The sequence below is a fragment of the Leuresthes tenuis genome, unplaced genomic scaffold (assembly GCF_036924035.1).
Source record: "Leuresthes tenuis unplaced genomic scaffold, fLeuTen1.0.hap1 SCAF_47, whole genome shotgun sequence".
Classification (NCBI taxonomy): Eukaryota; Metazoa; Chordata; class Actinopteri; order Atheriniformes; family Atherinopsidae; genus Leuresthes; species Leuresthes tenuis.
In genome coordinates, this window is record NW_027325401.1 from 670,104 (window position 1) to 685,816 (window position 15,713).

General features: G+C 43.1%; 4 non-coding genes across 4 annotated transcripts; all 4 read left to right on the top strand.

Annotated features, from left to right (window-relative positions):
* The first annotated feature begins 6,278 nt into the window (after positions 1-6,278).
* Positions 6,279-6,392, top strand: LOC140285576 (U5 spliceosomal RNA). Its single transcript, XR_011910589.1, has one exon. It is a non-coding gene; the product is annotated as a U5 spliceosomal RNA (small nuclear RNA).
* Positions 6,393-6,700: 308 nt separating this feature from the next.
* LOC140285553 (U2 spliceosomal RNA) lies at positions 6,701-6,884 on the top strand. Its single transcript, XR_011910568.1, has one exon. It is a non-coding gene; the product is annotated as a U2 spliceosomal RNA (small nuclear RNA).
* Positions 6,885-9,166: 2,282 nt separating this feature from the next.
* On the top strand, positions 9,167-9,280 carry LOC140285522 (U5 spliceosomal RNA). Its single transcript, XR_011910541.1, has one exon. It is a non-coding gene; the product is annotated as a U5 spliceosomal RNA (small nuclear RNA).
* Positions 9,281-9,596: 316 nt separating this feature from the next.
* LOC140285538 (U2 spliceosomal RNA) lies at positions 9,597-9,787 on the top strand. Its single transcript, XR_011910554.1, has one exon. It is a non-coding gene; the product is annotated as a U2 spliceosomal RNA (small nuclear RNA).
* The last annotated feature ends 5,926 nt before the right edge of the window (positions 9,788-15,713 follow it).

Consider the following 15,713-nt stretch of genomic DNA (forward strand, 5'->3'; position numbering starts at 1 on the left):
TGTCCGACAATGTATGATCAAAAGAGAGAGCGGAGGTTTTCGGATACACGAAGGTTTGAATGTCCTACCATAGTTTGTAAATAGCGGGTAAGAAAAGGTTCGAATGCCCGACTATACACCATAAAAAGCAGGAGCGGAGGTGTTCCGCTGTAAGACGGTGTGAATGTCCGACCATAGTTGGTAAAAAGCGGGTAAGAAAAGGTTAAAATACCCTACTGTACACAATCAATAGCGGGAGCGGAGGTGTTCCATTACAAGAAGGTGTGAAAGTCCGACCATGGTTTTTAACCAAGTTAAAACTGCTTTGTCCTTCCATATTCATCAATGTCTAGATCGACTTCTACAAAGAAAAACATTGGACTTTTCAGTAGAAGAAGTTGAAATCCATCTACACATTGATAAATATGAAGGACAAAGCAGTTCCCACTTGCCCATAAGAAAATAAGCTTATTCTCGGATTCCTGATCCTTCAGTGTTGCTCTTTCTTCTACTGCAAAATACAATGTTGTTCTTTGTTGAAGTCGATCTAGACATTGATAAATATGAAGGAAAAGGCAGTTTTAACTTGGTTTGAGTGAATGAATTCATTTTATACATAAAATCCGAAATCGTGCAGAACTCATGAAAATAAGCTTATTCTCGGATTCCTAAAACTTTTGATTGGCTCTTTCTTTTACTGCAAAGTACAACGTTGTTTTTTTGTTTAAATCTATCGAGACATTGATAAATATGAAGGTAAAAGCCGTTTTAACATAGTTTGAGTGAAGGAATTGATTTTATAGATAAAATCCCAAATCATGCAGAACTCCTCAAAAGGGGCGTATGGCTTAATCACAAGTGTGGTTCTTTCTCATTCAGGGTAGTATGAGGAAGTTTATGCTTGAAATATATGTAGAAATGGGTACATATGAAGGACAAAGCAGTGTTAACTTAGTTTGAGTGAAGGAATTCATTTTATACATAAAATCCCAAATCATGCAGAACGTATGAAAAGAAGCTTATTCTCGGATTCCTGATCCTTCAGTTTTGCTCTTTCTTCTACTGCAAAATACAATGTTGTTCTTTGTTGAAGTCGATCTAGACATTGATAAATATGAAGGAAAAAGCAGTTTTAACATGGTTTGAGTGAATGAATTCATTTTATACATAAAATCCGAAATCGTGCAGAACTCATGAAAATAAGCTTATTCTCGGATTCCTAAAACTTTTGATTTGCTCTTTCTTTTATTGCAAAGTACAACGTTGTTTTTTGTTTAAATCTATCGAGACATTGATAAATATGAAGGTAAAAGCCGTTTTAACATAGTTTGAGTGAAGGAATTAATTTTATAGATAAAATCCCAAATCATGCAGAACTCCTCAAAAGGGAGGTATGGCTTAATCACAAGTGTGGCTCTTTCTCATTCAGGGTAATATGAGGAAGTTTATGCTTGAAATATATGTAGAAATGGGTACATATGAAGGACAAAGCAGTGTTAACTTAGTTTGCGTGAAGAAATTCATTTTATACATAAAATCCAAAATCGTGCAGAACTCATGAAAATAAGCTTATTCTCGGATTCCTAAAACTTTTGATTTGCACTTTCTTTTACTGCAAAGTACAACGTTGTTTTTTGTTGAAATCTATCTAGACATTGATAAATACCAGCCGAAACTCTGCTGCCGCTTTTGATAATTTATGGTTGGGCATTCTTACCTTTTCTTACCCGCTTTTTACAAATTATGATCTTACATTCACACCTACTTGGAGTCGAACACCTTCTCATCCACTTATGATCATGTGCGGTTGGGCTTTCGCACCTTTTCTTAACCATTTTTCAGTAATTATGGGTGGACATTCAGACCTTCTTGCAGCCGAAAACCTCCGCTCCTCTTTTGATCATACATTGTCGGGCATTCACACCTTGTCTTACCCGCTTTTTACAAACTTTAGTCGGACATTCAAACCTTCTTGCAGCTGAACCACCTCCGCTCCCTGTTTTGATCATATATGGTCTGGCAATAGTACCTTTTCTTACCCGTTTGTGAGTAATTATGGCTGGACATTCACACCTTCTTGCAGCCGAACACAACCTCTCCCGCTTTTGATGATATATGGTCCGGCATTCTTACCTTTTCTAACACATTTTTCAGCAATTATGGTCGGACATTCACACCTACTCACAGACGAACACCTCCGCTCCCACATTTGACAGTGTATAGTCGGGCATTCTCACCCTTTCTCATCAGCTTTTTGCAAATTATGATCTGATATTCACACCTACTTGCAGTCGAACAGCTCTGCTCCCGCTTTTGATTATGTTCGGTTGGATATTCGAACCTTTTCTTAATGCTTTTTACAAACTTTGGTTGGACGTTCACACCGTCTTGCAGCCGAACACCTCCGCTTCCGCTTTTGATGGTGTATAGTTGGGCATTCGAGCCTTTTCTTACCCACCTATTACTTACTATGGTTGGACATTCAAACCTTCTTGTAGCCGAACACATCCGCTCCTGCTTTTGATGATGTATGATTTGGCATTCGCACCTTTTCTTACCCATTTTTCAGTAATTGTTGGTCGGACATTCAGACCTTCTTGCACCTGAACACCTCTGCTCCCGCTTTTGATGGTGTATAGTCTGGCTTTCGAGCCTTTTCTTCCCCGATTTTTACAAATTATGGTTGGACATTCAGACCTTGCAGCCGAAAACCTCCGCTCCCTCTTTTGATCATACATTGTCGGGCATTCGCCCCTTGTCTTACACGGTTTTTACAAACTTTAGTCAGACATTCACACCTTGCAGCTGAACCACCTCCATTCCCTGTTTTGATCATGTGTGGTCTGGAAATACTACCTTTTCTTCCCCCGTTTGTGAGTAATTATGGCTGGACATTCACACCTACTTGCAGCCGAAAAACCACCTCTCCCGCTTTTGATGATGTATTGCCCGGCATTCTAGTCTTTTCTATCACATTTTTCAGCAATTATGATCTGACATTCACACCTACTTGCAGTCGAACAACTCTGCTCCCGCTTTTGATTATGTTCGGTTGGATATTCAAACCTTTTCTTAACTGCTTTTTACAAACTATGGTCGGACGTTCACACGTTCTTGCAGCCGAACACCCCGGCTTCCGCTTTTGATGGTATATATTCGGGTATTCGAACCTTCTCTTACCCGCATTTTACAAACCATGGTTGGACTTTCATACCTTCTTGTAGCCGAACAACTCCACTCCTGCTTTTGATGATTTATGGTTGGACATTCGCATCTTTTCCTACCCATTTTTCAGTAATTATGGGTGGATATTCACATCTTCTTGCAGCTGAACACCTCCTCTCCCGCTAATGATCATGTAAGGTTTGATATTCGAAAATTTTCTTTCATGTTTTAAAGCAATTATTAATGGACATTCACACCTACTTGCAGCCGAACACCACCTCTCCCGCTTTTGATGATGTATGGACCGGCATTCTTACCTTTTCTAACACATTTTTCAGCAATTATGGTTGGAGAATCACACCTACTCACAGCCGAACAACTCCGCTCCCGCATTTGATGGTGTATAGTCGGGATTTCTCACCCTTTCTCATCAGCTTTTTGCAAATTATTCTCTGACATTCACACCTACTTGCAGTCGAACAGCTCTGCTCCCGCTTTTGATTATGTTTGGTTAGATATTCGAACCTTTTCTTAACTGCTTTTTTACAAACTTTGGTCGGACGTTCACACCTTCTTGCAGCCGAACACCTACGCTTCCGGTTTTGATAGTGTATTTTCGGGCATACGAACCTTTTCTTACCCGCTTTTTACAAACCATGGTCGGACTTTCACACCTTCTCTTAGCTGAACAACTCCGCTCCCTCTTTTGATTGTGTACAGTCGGGTATTTTACCCTTTTCTTACCCGCTTTTTACCAACTATGATCGGACATTCACACCGTCTTACAGCGGAACACCTCCGCTCCCTCTTTGATGGTGTATGTTCGGGTATTCAAACCTTTTCTTACCCGCTTTTTCCAAACTATGGTCGGCTATTCACAGCTTCCTCTCCACCATACTTGTATGGTTGGATATTCACACCCACTTGCATCCGAAGACCTCTGCCCCAAATTTTGTTGATATTTAGTCGGACATTCGCACCTTACCCGCTTTTGGCAAACTATGGCCTTCTTGCAGCCAAACACCTCTGATCTCGCTTTTGATGATGTAAGGTTGGGCATTCAGACCTTGCTTCACCTGCTTTTCACCAAATATAGTCGGACATTCACACCTTCTTGCAGCCGAACACTTCCGCTTTTAGTGTTCTATGAGGCATTCACATATTTTTTTTCACCGTATTTTATAGATTATGGTTGGAAATTCTCACCCACTCTCATCCGAAGACCTCTCCTCCCGCTTTTGTTAATATATAGTCGGGCATTCGAACCTTTTCTTACCCGCTTTTTACAAATTATGGTCGAACATTCACACCTACTTGCAGCTGAATACTTCCGCTCCACCTTTTAGGTATGTATGGTTGGCATTTGCACCTCTTTTTATACTGATTGCTGAAGATTAAGTTGTTCTTTCTCAAACTACAAATTTTTTTTAATTGTTGTAACTTGATTTGAAGTGGATAAATAAGGAGGACAAACAGTTTTAAGTCAGGCTGATAGAAGGAATTAATTTTATAGCAAAATCTGTATTTCGTCATATGTCGAGAGATGCTTATTGCTGAAGAAGTTCTTTCTCATAATACAAAGTTTGTTGTTTATTGTTGAAACTTCATCAGAAGTGAAGAAATAAATGAATGCCTATCAACAAATGTGGGATCTAAACTCTAGTGCTTCCTCTAAAATAATTTCCTTTCTCAATTTAGAAATGTGTGTGTGTAAGTCACAACACCCGTGACACCAAAACGGCTTTCTTTTCTCTACACTCTGCACTATGAGCATACACACCAAATCAGAAAGGCTTTTTTCTCTCTTTTCTACATTATGGACAGTGGGGACACAAAACCGCTCTCTCTCTTTTTTTTTTTTTATCGTGTGCCAGGGCGTTGTCTCACGTATTAGATTATGCTTAAGATACGAATGGGTTTATCAGTCACATCAGAATCCATACATACTGATCCTCCCGTAATAAAATGGTCGGATCTTATCAAACACACTTTGTTTCTTGTGACAATCAAGTCAGCGAAACAGCGTATACACGTCAAGACACTGAATCAAGTTTGCCACAAGAACTCATAAGTTTGGCAGTATTGCTCTGCCGTCAGCAATCATACACCCATTTTATTTTCGTGAGACATGTGCAAGCACCTGTTCATCTACTGTTCTATCACTATGAATTAGTGATCTATTATCAATAAGGATACTTCTACAACTACTATCAAAGTATGTCCGGACTTCTTATGTTGTCAGTTGCTATATATGAATAAGTGGGTAGCTACTGACAAGCATTAAGCATGTCACACAGCACAAACATATAACATTTCAGGACACACCACACAGTTAACAACCACAGTGAAGCGTGTCAAAGCCCAAACATGTAACATTCAACAGGACACTTACACAACACATTCAAATCAAACAGTCAGACAACATACAAGAACATATACCCCAGCCGGCATTGCTCCCTGCCTATTTTCGTACAGCACACTATGTGTGCGCACACCTTTATTCACAAACTCTTCAACTTATACTCTTTTACCGAAGCTGCTACAGCTCGATTGGCCGAATACCCTTAGATCCTATTTCGGTGAATTTGACATCTGCCTTACATGTAACAGATTAGCGGTTTAGCAGTTTTAATTTAGTTTGAGTGAAGGAATTCATTTTATAGCAAAATCCGAAATCTTGAAGAACTCATGAAAGTAAGCTTATTCTCGGATTCCTGAAACTTTAGATTTGCTCTTTCTTTTACTGCAAAGTACAACGTTGTTTTTTTTTTGTTTAAATCTTTCTAGACATGGTAAATATGAAGGACAAAGCAGTTTTAACATAGTTTGAGTGAAGGAATTCATTTTATAGATAAAATCCCAAGAGTCTGCTGAGAAAAGAGAGTGAATGCGAAGTAGACTTTAACACGGCTCTGGGAGCGAGCCGAGTGTGGGCTAACCGGGAGAATTGCTTGAAAGAAACGCGACACCGAATGAGCGGTCAGAACAAAGCCTCAATACGGTGTTCCCGTGGTGTTTTTGTTGCTGCCTTGTCGATTGCACAGGGGCAAGCGTTTCAACCAAGCAACGCTCACCATGGGGAAGGTGGCTATGGCAACTAGCCTGATGCCCTGCTCCCGCAGTGACGGATAATCGTACTCTGGTTTCTCTTCATAACATACAAGTCTTTCGCCTTTTACTAAAGACTTTCGTGGAGAGCAGCACTAATGAGTTGTTTCTATTTTTGGCAGGCTTTACCTTTGCAGGTGAAGCCCTTTCTGTCTGTGCAAAAGAAATCTTGTTACTGTGCAGAGTGACTTCTCTGAGTAGAGTCGCCTTACTTGTTGCGATTGTGCCGATGTTCGAAGCTGGAGTGCAAAGTTGTTGCTTGAATGGTGCTTGCTGGAGCATGCGGGAGTGCAAAGTTATACCATTTAAAAGGGCTGAAGAGTGCTCAGTGCAGCGGGTGGGCGGAGGTGCAACGTGACACTCTGGCCACCTATGGCCATAAAAAGAACACTGCTACAAGTGCGCATTGAGCCAGCAAGGGCCCTCGGACCTGAAACAGTGGACAGTTATCGCTTCTCGGCCTTTTGGCTAAGATCAAGTGTAGTATCTGTTCTTATCAGTTTAATATGTCCTCTATACGAGGACTACATATTAAATGGATTTTTAAGAATAGGAGTTGAAAAAGAAGCTTGCTCCGTTCACTCCAAGCATTGACCCAGTACTGCAGTGCCGCTGGGAACGGTGCGCTCTTCTCTGCTCTTGTGAAAAAGCAAACAGCGGTGCAGGATGGAAGTTTCAGGGAGCCCAAGATGAAACTTTCTTTTAATCTGCTGAGAAAAGAGAGTGAATGCGAAGTAGACTTTAACACAGCTCTGGGAGCGAGCCGAGTGTGGGCTAACCGGGAGAATTGCTTGAAAGAAACGCGACACCGAATGAGTGGTCAGAACAAAGCCTCAATACGGTTTTCCCGTGGTGTTTGTGGCTGCCTTGTCTTTTGCACAGAGTAAAAGACAAGGCAGCCATCGAATAGGGCCCAATTGTTCCTACTTGGTCAGCCGAGGAGCAAGGGGGGGGAGCAAGCGTCTCAACCAAGCAAATCTCACCAAGTAGGAACAATCGGGCCCTATTCGATGGCTGCAACACCTGAAAGAGATATTGATGCGAGACCCGATCAAAAGCTTTTTCAAAGTCTAAATTTAAGATGACAAGCCGGGTGTTTCTGTCTCTAGCGTAATCAATGATGTCTCGAATCAGTACGAGGCTGTCGGTGAGTTGTCTCTCTGAGATGGCACAAGCCTGGTCTGGGTGAATTACCTCCTCTAAAACAGAGGACATCCGTGTCGTTAAAACCTTGCTAAAAAGTTTACAGTCAAAGTTTAAAAATGTGATGGGCCTCCAATTCTTTAGGTCAGTCTTATCATTTTTATCAGAAGTGAAGAAATAAATGAATGCCTATCAACAAATGTGGGATCTAAACTCTAGTGCTTCCTCTAAAATAATTTCCTTTCTCAATTTAGAAATGTGTGTGTGTAAGTCACAACACCCGTGACACCAAAACGGCTTTCTTTTCTCTACACTCTGCACTATGAGCACACACACCAAATCAGAAAGGGTTTTTTCTCTCTTTCCTACATTATGGACTGTGGGGACACAAAACCGCTCTCTCTTTTTTTTTTTATCGTGTGCCAGGGCGTTGTCTGACGTATTAGATTGTGCTTAAGATACGAATGGGTTTATCAGTCACATCAGAATCGGTACATACTGATCCTCCCGTAATAAAATGGTCGGATCTTATCAAACACACTTTGTTTCTTGTGACAATCAAGTCAGCGAAACAGCGTATACACGTCAAGACACTGAATCAAGTTTGCCACAAGAACTCATAAGTTTGGCAGTATTGCTCTGCCGTCAGCAATCATACATCCATTTTATTTTCGTGAGACATGTGCAGGCACCTGTTCATCTACTGTTCTATCACTATGAATTAGTTTATCTATTATCAATAAGGATACTTCTACAACTACTCTATCAAAGTATGTCCGGACTTCTTACGTTGTCAGTTGCTATATATGAATAAGTGGGTAGCTACTGACAAGCATTAAGCATGTCACACAGCCCAAACATATAACATTTCAGGACACACCACACAGTTAACAACCACAGTGAAGCGTGTCAAAGCCCAAACATGTAACATTCAACAGGACACTTACACAACACATTCAAATCAAACAGTCAGACAACATACAAGAACATATACCCCAGCCGGCATTGCTCCCTGCCTATTTTCCTACAGCTCACTATGTGTGCGCACACCTTTATTCACAAACTCTTCAACTTATACTCTTTTACCGAAGCTGCTACAGCTCGATTGGCCGAATACCGAATAATCCTAATTCGGTGAATTTGACATCTGCCTTACATGTAACAGATTAGCGGTTTAGCAGTTTTAATTTAGTTTGAGTGAAGGAATTCATTTTATAGCAAAATCCGAAATCGTGAAGAACTCATGAAAGTAAGCTTATTCTCGGATTCCTGAAACTTTAGATTTGCTATTTCTTTTACTGCAAAGTACAACGTTGGTTTTTTTGTTTAAATCTTTCTAGACATGGTAAATATGAAGGACAAAGCAGTTTTAACATAGTTTGAGTGAAGGAATTGATTTTATTGATAAAATCCCAAGAGTCTGCTGAGAAAAGAGAGTGAATGCGAAGTAGACTTTAACACGGCTCTGGGAGCGAGCCGAGTGCGGGCTAACCGGGAGAATTGCTTGAAAGAAACGCGACACCGAATGAGCGGTCAGAACAAAGCCTCAATACGGTTTTCCCGTGGTGTTTTTGTTGCTGCCTTGTCTTTTGCACAGAGTAAAAGACAAGGCAGCCATCGAATAGGGCCCGATTGTTCCTACTTGGTCAGCCGAGGAGCAAGGGGGGGGGGGGGGGGGGGGGGGCAAGCGTCTCAACCAAGCAAAGCTCACCATGGGGAAGGTGGCTATGCCAACTAGCCTGATGCCCTGCTCCCGCAGTGACGGATAATCGTACTCTGGTTTCTATTCATAACGTACAAGTCTTTCGCCTTTTACTAAAGACTTCTGTGGAGAGCAGCACTAATGAGTTGTTTCTATTTTTGGCAGGCTTTACCTTTGCGGGTGAAGCCCTTTCTGTCTGTGCAAAAGAAATCTTGTTACTGTGCAGAGTGACTTCTCTGAGTAGAGTCGCCTTACTTGTTGCGACTGTGCCGATGTTCGAAGCTGGAGTGCAAAGTTGTTGCTTGAATGGTGCTTGCTGGAGCGTGCGGGAGTGCAAAGTTATACCATTTAAAAGGGCTGAAGAGTGCTCAGTGCAGCAGGTGGGCGGAGGTGCAAAGTGACACTCTGGCCACCTATGGCCATAAAAAGAACAGGGGTGTTAGCGGACAAGTGCGCATTGTGCCAGGAAGGGCCCTCGGACGTGAACCAGTGGACAGTTGTCGCTTCTCGGCCTTTTGGCTAAGATCAAGTGTAGTATCTGTTCTTATCAGTTTAATATCTGATATGTCCTCTATACGAGGACTACATATTAAATGGATTTTTAGCAATAGGAGTTGAAAAATTAGCTTGCTCCGTTCACTCCAAGCATTGACCCCGTACTGCAGTGCCGCTGGGAACGGTGCACTCTTCTCTACTCTTGTGAAAAAGCAAACAGCGGTGCAGGATGCAAGTTTCAGGGAGCCCAAGATGAAACTTTCTTTTAGTCTGCTGAGAAAAGAGAGTGAATGCGAAGTAGACTTTAACACGGCTCTGGGAGCGAGCCGAGTGCGGGCTAACCGGGAGAATTGCTTGAAAGAAACGCCATACCAAATGAGCGGTCAGAACAAAGCCTCAATACGGTGTTCCCGTTGTGTTTTTGTTGCTGCCGCTGTTTGCTTTTTCACAAGAGCGCACCTGTTGAGGGGGGGCCTGGGGGGGCCTGGGTGATGGTGGGTCTCAGGCCCGGGCTGCTGCGACTGGTGTGACCGGGTGGTTTGTTTGTTTGTTTTTTGTTGTTGTTTGTTTGTTTTTTGTAGAGGTCCTCCGGAGTGGGGTTGGGTTGAGTGGGGTGGGGCGGGATGGGTACCTTCTGGGGGTACAGTAGCTCCCAGAATATGGTCGCTGCAGGCCCCGAGCCTGGTGGACATCAGGCCCTCCTGTCCTGTGTTGGCTCCCTGGTAGCGGGGATGCCTATTGCAGCCAGTCCCTGGCTGCCCCCAGTGTATATCCCCATACCCCTCTCCCTTCTGGCTCCTGTACACAGCACACACTCACACATGAAGGGTTTTGGGGGCGTGTGTGTTCGGTGGGGTGTAGTGGACTCTGCAGTAGTTGCCCTCTGCAGTTCCCACCCCTGTTTTAATTACACCTTAGACATTACTACTTATCAAACACACTCACACACACACATTAGGTCTTGGGGGGTGGTTACACTGAGTGGCATCTGGTGGGCGGGGCTCTTTGGGTATGTAGGCTGCCCAGAGGGCCACGCTCCCAGTTCTACAAGTTTGGCTGCCCCTCAATTTTAATTGCTCACTATTAGAAAATATTGAAGAGCCAGAAGGGTGAGGGGAGGGGTCTTCTTCGCACACCCCTGCTTCCTGGTTGCTGCTCGGGGCGGGAGGGGCCAGGAGGATTAATTAATTGTTCTGCTGGTTTGGGGTCTGTGGTGGCTGGGGGGCTGCTGGCCCCCTGGTGTGCCCGCTGCACTACACCCCAGCGGAGTCGAGGGAGGGAGGACGTGTGGATGTATGGGACATGAAAGTGTGTGTGGTAATGATTGGGCCTGGATCTTGGACTTGCTGTCGCCTGGCCTGCCTGTGCTTCTCCCGATGGGGGGGGCGGCGTGGCCTCTCTCCGCTGCTCGCGACTTCACCCACCTGTGGGCACGTCTTGACTCCCAGGGCACTTGGCCAGGGGTGCTGGGGCAGGCACTGACCCACTGTGTGGCTGTCTGGGGCGCTTGGCCCTCCTGGGTATTGGGTGGGGCCTCTGCCGGGGGGTTTGGGGGGCGCTCGGGCTCCTGGGGCCCGGATCCAGTGCACGGCCCATGTCTGGGCGGCTGGGGCCTGGCGACGTCGGTGGGCTGTTGCCCCTGGCTCCCGGAAGGCCTCTGCCCTATGCTTATGGGGGCTCTTTCCGGGGGCTTCCTCTGTAGTCTTCTGGGTGGATGCGTGGTTGCCCCTGCGGTGGGCTTCCTGGGTTCTGTGCTCTGTGGGGGCTGCTGGTGGCCTGGGTCTTGTGGCCCTCTCTGCCTGCTTCTGATTGCTTGGGGGGGCTGTGGATTGTGGCCCTGTACGCTTATACACTCATAACTAAGCACGGTTATCATGTAGGTCCTGTGCCATGGGTGTTGCATGTTCTCACACACACACAACCACATTCATTAGTCCAGTAGCATGGTCGCTAAGCAGTTGATGTATTATCATGTCGTCTCAGGTCATCTATATCCACAGCTGTGTTGTATGCGATGTATGTTCTGTTTTTCTCTTCTTTCCTCTTCTTCTTCTTCTTCTTTCCTTGTCCCCCGGTCCGGTTCAGTTCTATTACATGTCATATATTGTAAACAGAAATAAATATATTTATTATATATATAAAAATCATATTTACCATGTCTTGAAAGATTTAAACAAAAAAACCAACGTTGTACTTTGCAGTAAAAGAAATAGCAAATCTAAAGTTTCAGGAATCCAAGAATAAGCTTACTTTCATGAGTTCTTCACGATTTCGGATTTTGCTATAAAATGAATTCCTTCACTCAAACTAAATTAAAACTGCTAAACCGCTAATCTGTTACATGTAAGGCAGATGTCAAATTCACCGAAATAGGATCTAAGGGTATTCGGCCAATCGAGCTGTAACAGCTTTGGTAAAAGAGTATAAGTTGAAGAGTTTGTGAATAAAGGTGTGCGCACACATAGTGAGCTGTAGGAAAATAGGCAGGGAGCAATGCCGGCTGGGGTATATGTTCTTGTATGTTGTCTGACTGTTTGATTTGAATGTGTTGTGTAAGTGTCCTGTTGAATGTTACATGTTTGGGCTTTGACACTTCACTGTGGTTGTTAACTGTGTGGTGTGTCCTGAAATGTTATATGTTTGGGCTGTGTGACATGCTTAATGCTTGTCAGTAGCTACCCACTTATTCATATATAGCAACTGACAACATAAGAAGTCTGGACATACTTTGATAGTAGTTGTAGAAGTATCCTTATTGATAATAGATAAACTAATTCATAGTGATAGAACAGTAGATGAACAGGTGCCTGCACATGTCTCACGAAAATAAAATGGGTGTATGATTGCTGACGGCAGAGCAATACTGCCAAACTTATGAGTTCTTGTGGCAAACTTGATTCAGTGTCTTGACGTGTATACGCTGTTTCGCTGACTTGATTGTCACAAGAAATAAAGTGTGTTTGATAAGATCCGACCATTTTATTACGGGAGGATCAGTATGTATGGATTCTGATGTGACTGATAAACCCATTCGTATCTTAAGCATAATCTAATACGTGAGACAACGCCCTGGCACACAATCAAAAAAAAAAAGAGAGAGCGGTTTTGTGTCCCCACAGTCCATAATGTAGAAAAGAGAGAAAAAAGCCTTTCTGATTTGGTGTGTGTGCTCATAGTGCAGAGTGTAGAGAAAAGAGAGAAAAGAAAGCCGTTTTGGTGTCACGGGTGTTGTGACTTACACACACACATTTCTGAATTGAGAAAGAAAATTATTTTAGAGGAAGCACTAGAGTTTAGATCCCACATTTGTTGATAGGCATTCATTTATTTCTTCACTTCTGATGAAGTTTCAACAATAAACAACAAACTTTGTATTATGAGAAAGAACCAGACTCATTCTTCAGGAATCCGAAAATAAGCTCTATTTTACGAGTTATGCACGAATTCGGATTCTCCTATAAAACGAATTCCTTAACTCTAACCAAGTTAAGACTGCTTTGTCCTTCATATTTATTCATGTCTAATCAAGTTTCAACGATATACAACGTTGTACTTTGTAGAATGAGAAAGAACTTCTTCAGCAATAAGCATCTCTCGACATATGACGAAATACAGATTTTGCTATAAAATTAATTCCTTCTATCAGCCTGACTTAAAACTGTTTGTCCTCCTTATTTATCCACTTCAAATCAAGTTTCAACAATTAAAAAAATGTTGTAGTTTGAGAAAAAACAACTTCATCTTAAGCAATCAGTAGGGTAAGAAAGGGTAAGAAAAGGTGCAAATGCCAACCATACATCACTAAAAGGTGGAGCGGAAGTATTCGGCTGCAAGTAGGTGCGAATGCCTGACAATGTATGATCAAAAGAGGGAGCGGAGGTTTTCGGCTGCCAGGTCTGAATGTCCAACCATAATTTGTAAAAACCGGGGAAGAAAAGGCTCGAAAGCCCGACTATACACCATCAAAAGCGGGAGCGGAGGTGTTCGGCTGCAAGTAGGTGTGAATGTTCGACCATAATTTGTAAAAAGCGGGTAAGAAAAGGTTTGAATGCCCGACTATATATTAACCAAAGCAGGAGGAGAGGTCTTCGGATACGAGTGGGTGAGAATTTACAACCATAATCTATAAAATGCGGTGAAAAAAAAGGTGTGAATACCCCATAGAACACTAAAAGGTAGAGCGGAAGTGTTCGGCTGCAAGAAGGTGTGAATGTCTGACCATAGTTTGTAAAAAGCGGGTAAGAAAAGGTTCGAATGCCCGAACATACACCATCAAAGGAGGGAGCGGAGGTGTTCCGCTGTAAGAAGGTGTGAATGTCCGACCATAGTTGGCAAAAAGCAGGTAAGAAAAGGTTAAAATACCCGATTGTACACAATCAATAGCGGGAGCAGAGTTGTTCCACTACTAAAAGGTGTGAAAGTCCGACCATGGTTTGTAAAAAGCGGGTAAGAAAAGGTGTGAATGCCCGACAATGTATGATCAAAAGAGGGAGAGGAGGTTTTCGGCTGAAACAAGGTCTGAATGTCCATCCATATTTTGTAAAAATCTGGGAAGAAAAGGCTCGAAAGCCCGACTATACACCATCAACAGCTGGAGCGGAGGTGTTCAGCTGCAAGAAGGTCTGAATGTCCATCAATAATTGCTAGAAAACATGGAAGAGAATTTTCGAATATCAAACCGCACATGATCATAAGCGGGAGAGGAGGTGTTCAAATGCAAGAAGGTGTGAATGTCCACCCATAATTACTGCAAAATGGGTAAGAAAAGGTACGAATGCCCAACCATACATGATCCTAACAGGGAGCGGAGGTGTTTGGCTGCGACAAGGTGTGTATGTACACCCATAATTAATGAAAAGCGGGCAACAAGTAGGTTTGAATACCCATCATCAAAAGCAGGAGTGGATGTGTTCGGCTACAAGAAGGTTTGAATGTCTGACCATAGTTTGTAAAAAGCGGGTAAGAAAAGGTTCGAATGCCCGAACATACACCATCAAAGGAGGGAGCGGAGGTGTTCCGCTGTAAGAAGGTGTGAATGTCCAACCATAATTGGCAAAAAGCAGGTAAGAAAAGGTTAAAATACCCTATTGTACACAATCAATAGCGGGAGCAGAGTTGTTCCGCTACTAAAAGGAGGTTTTCGGCAGAAAGAAGGTCTGAATGTCCATCCATAATTTGTAAAAATCGGGGAAGAAAAGGCTCGAAAGCCCGACTATACACCATCAACAGCTGGAGCGGAGGTGTTCAGCTGCAAGACGGTCTGAATGTCCATCAATAATTGCTAGAAAACATGGAAGAGAATTTTCGAATATCAAACCGCACATAATCATAAGCGGGAGAGGAGGTGTTAAAATGCAAAAAGGTGTCAATGTCCACCCATAATTACTGCAAAATGGGTAAGAAAAGGTACGAATGCCCAACCATACATCATCAAAAGCAGGAGTGGATGTGTTCGGCTACAAGAAGGTTTTAATGTCCGACCATAGTTTGTAAAAAACGGGTAAGAAAAGGTTCGAATGCCCGAACATACACCATCAAAAGAGGGAGCGGAGGTGTTCCACTGTAAGAAGGTGTGAATGTCTGACCATAGTTGGTAAAAAGCGGGTAAGAAAAGGTGAAAATACCCGACTGTACACAATCAATAGCGGGAGCGGAGTTGTTCGGCTACTAAAAGGTGTGAAAGTCCGACCCTGGTTTGTAAAAAGCGGGTAAGAGAAGGTGCGAATGCCCGACAATGTATGATCAAAAGAGGGAGCGGAGGTTTTCGGCTGCAAGAAGGTCTGAATGTCCAACAATAATTTTGTAAAAACCGGGGAAGAAAAGGCTCGAAAGCCCGACTATACATCATCAAAAGCGGGAGCGGAGGTGTTCACCTGCAAGAAGGTCTGAATGTCCATCAATAATTGCTAGAAAACATGAAAGAAAATTTTCGAATATCAAACCACACATCATCATAAGCGGGAGAGGAGGTGTTCAGCTGCAAGAAGGTGTGAATGTCCGACCATAGTTTGTAAAAAATGGGTAAGAAAAGGTGCGAATGCTCAACCATACATCATCAAAAGCAGGAGTGGATGTGTTCGGCTAAATGAAGGTTTGAATGTCCGACCATAGTTCGTAAAAT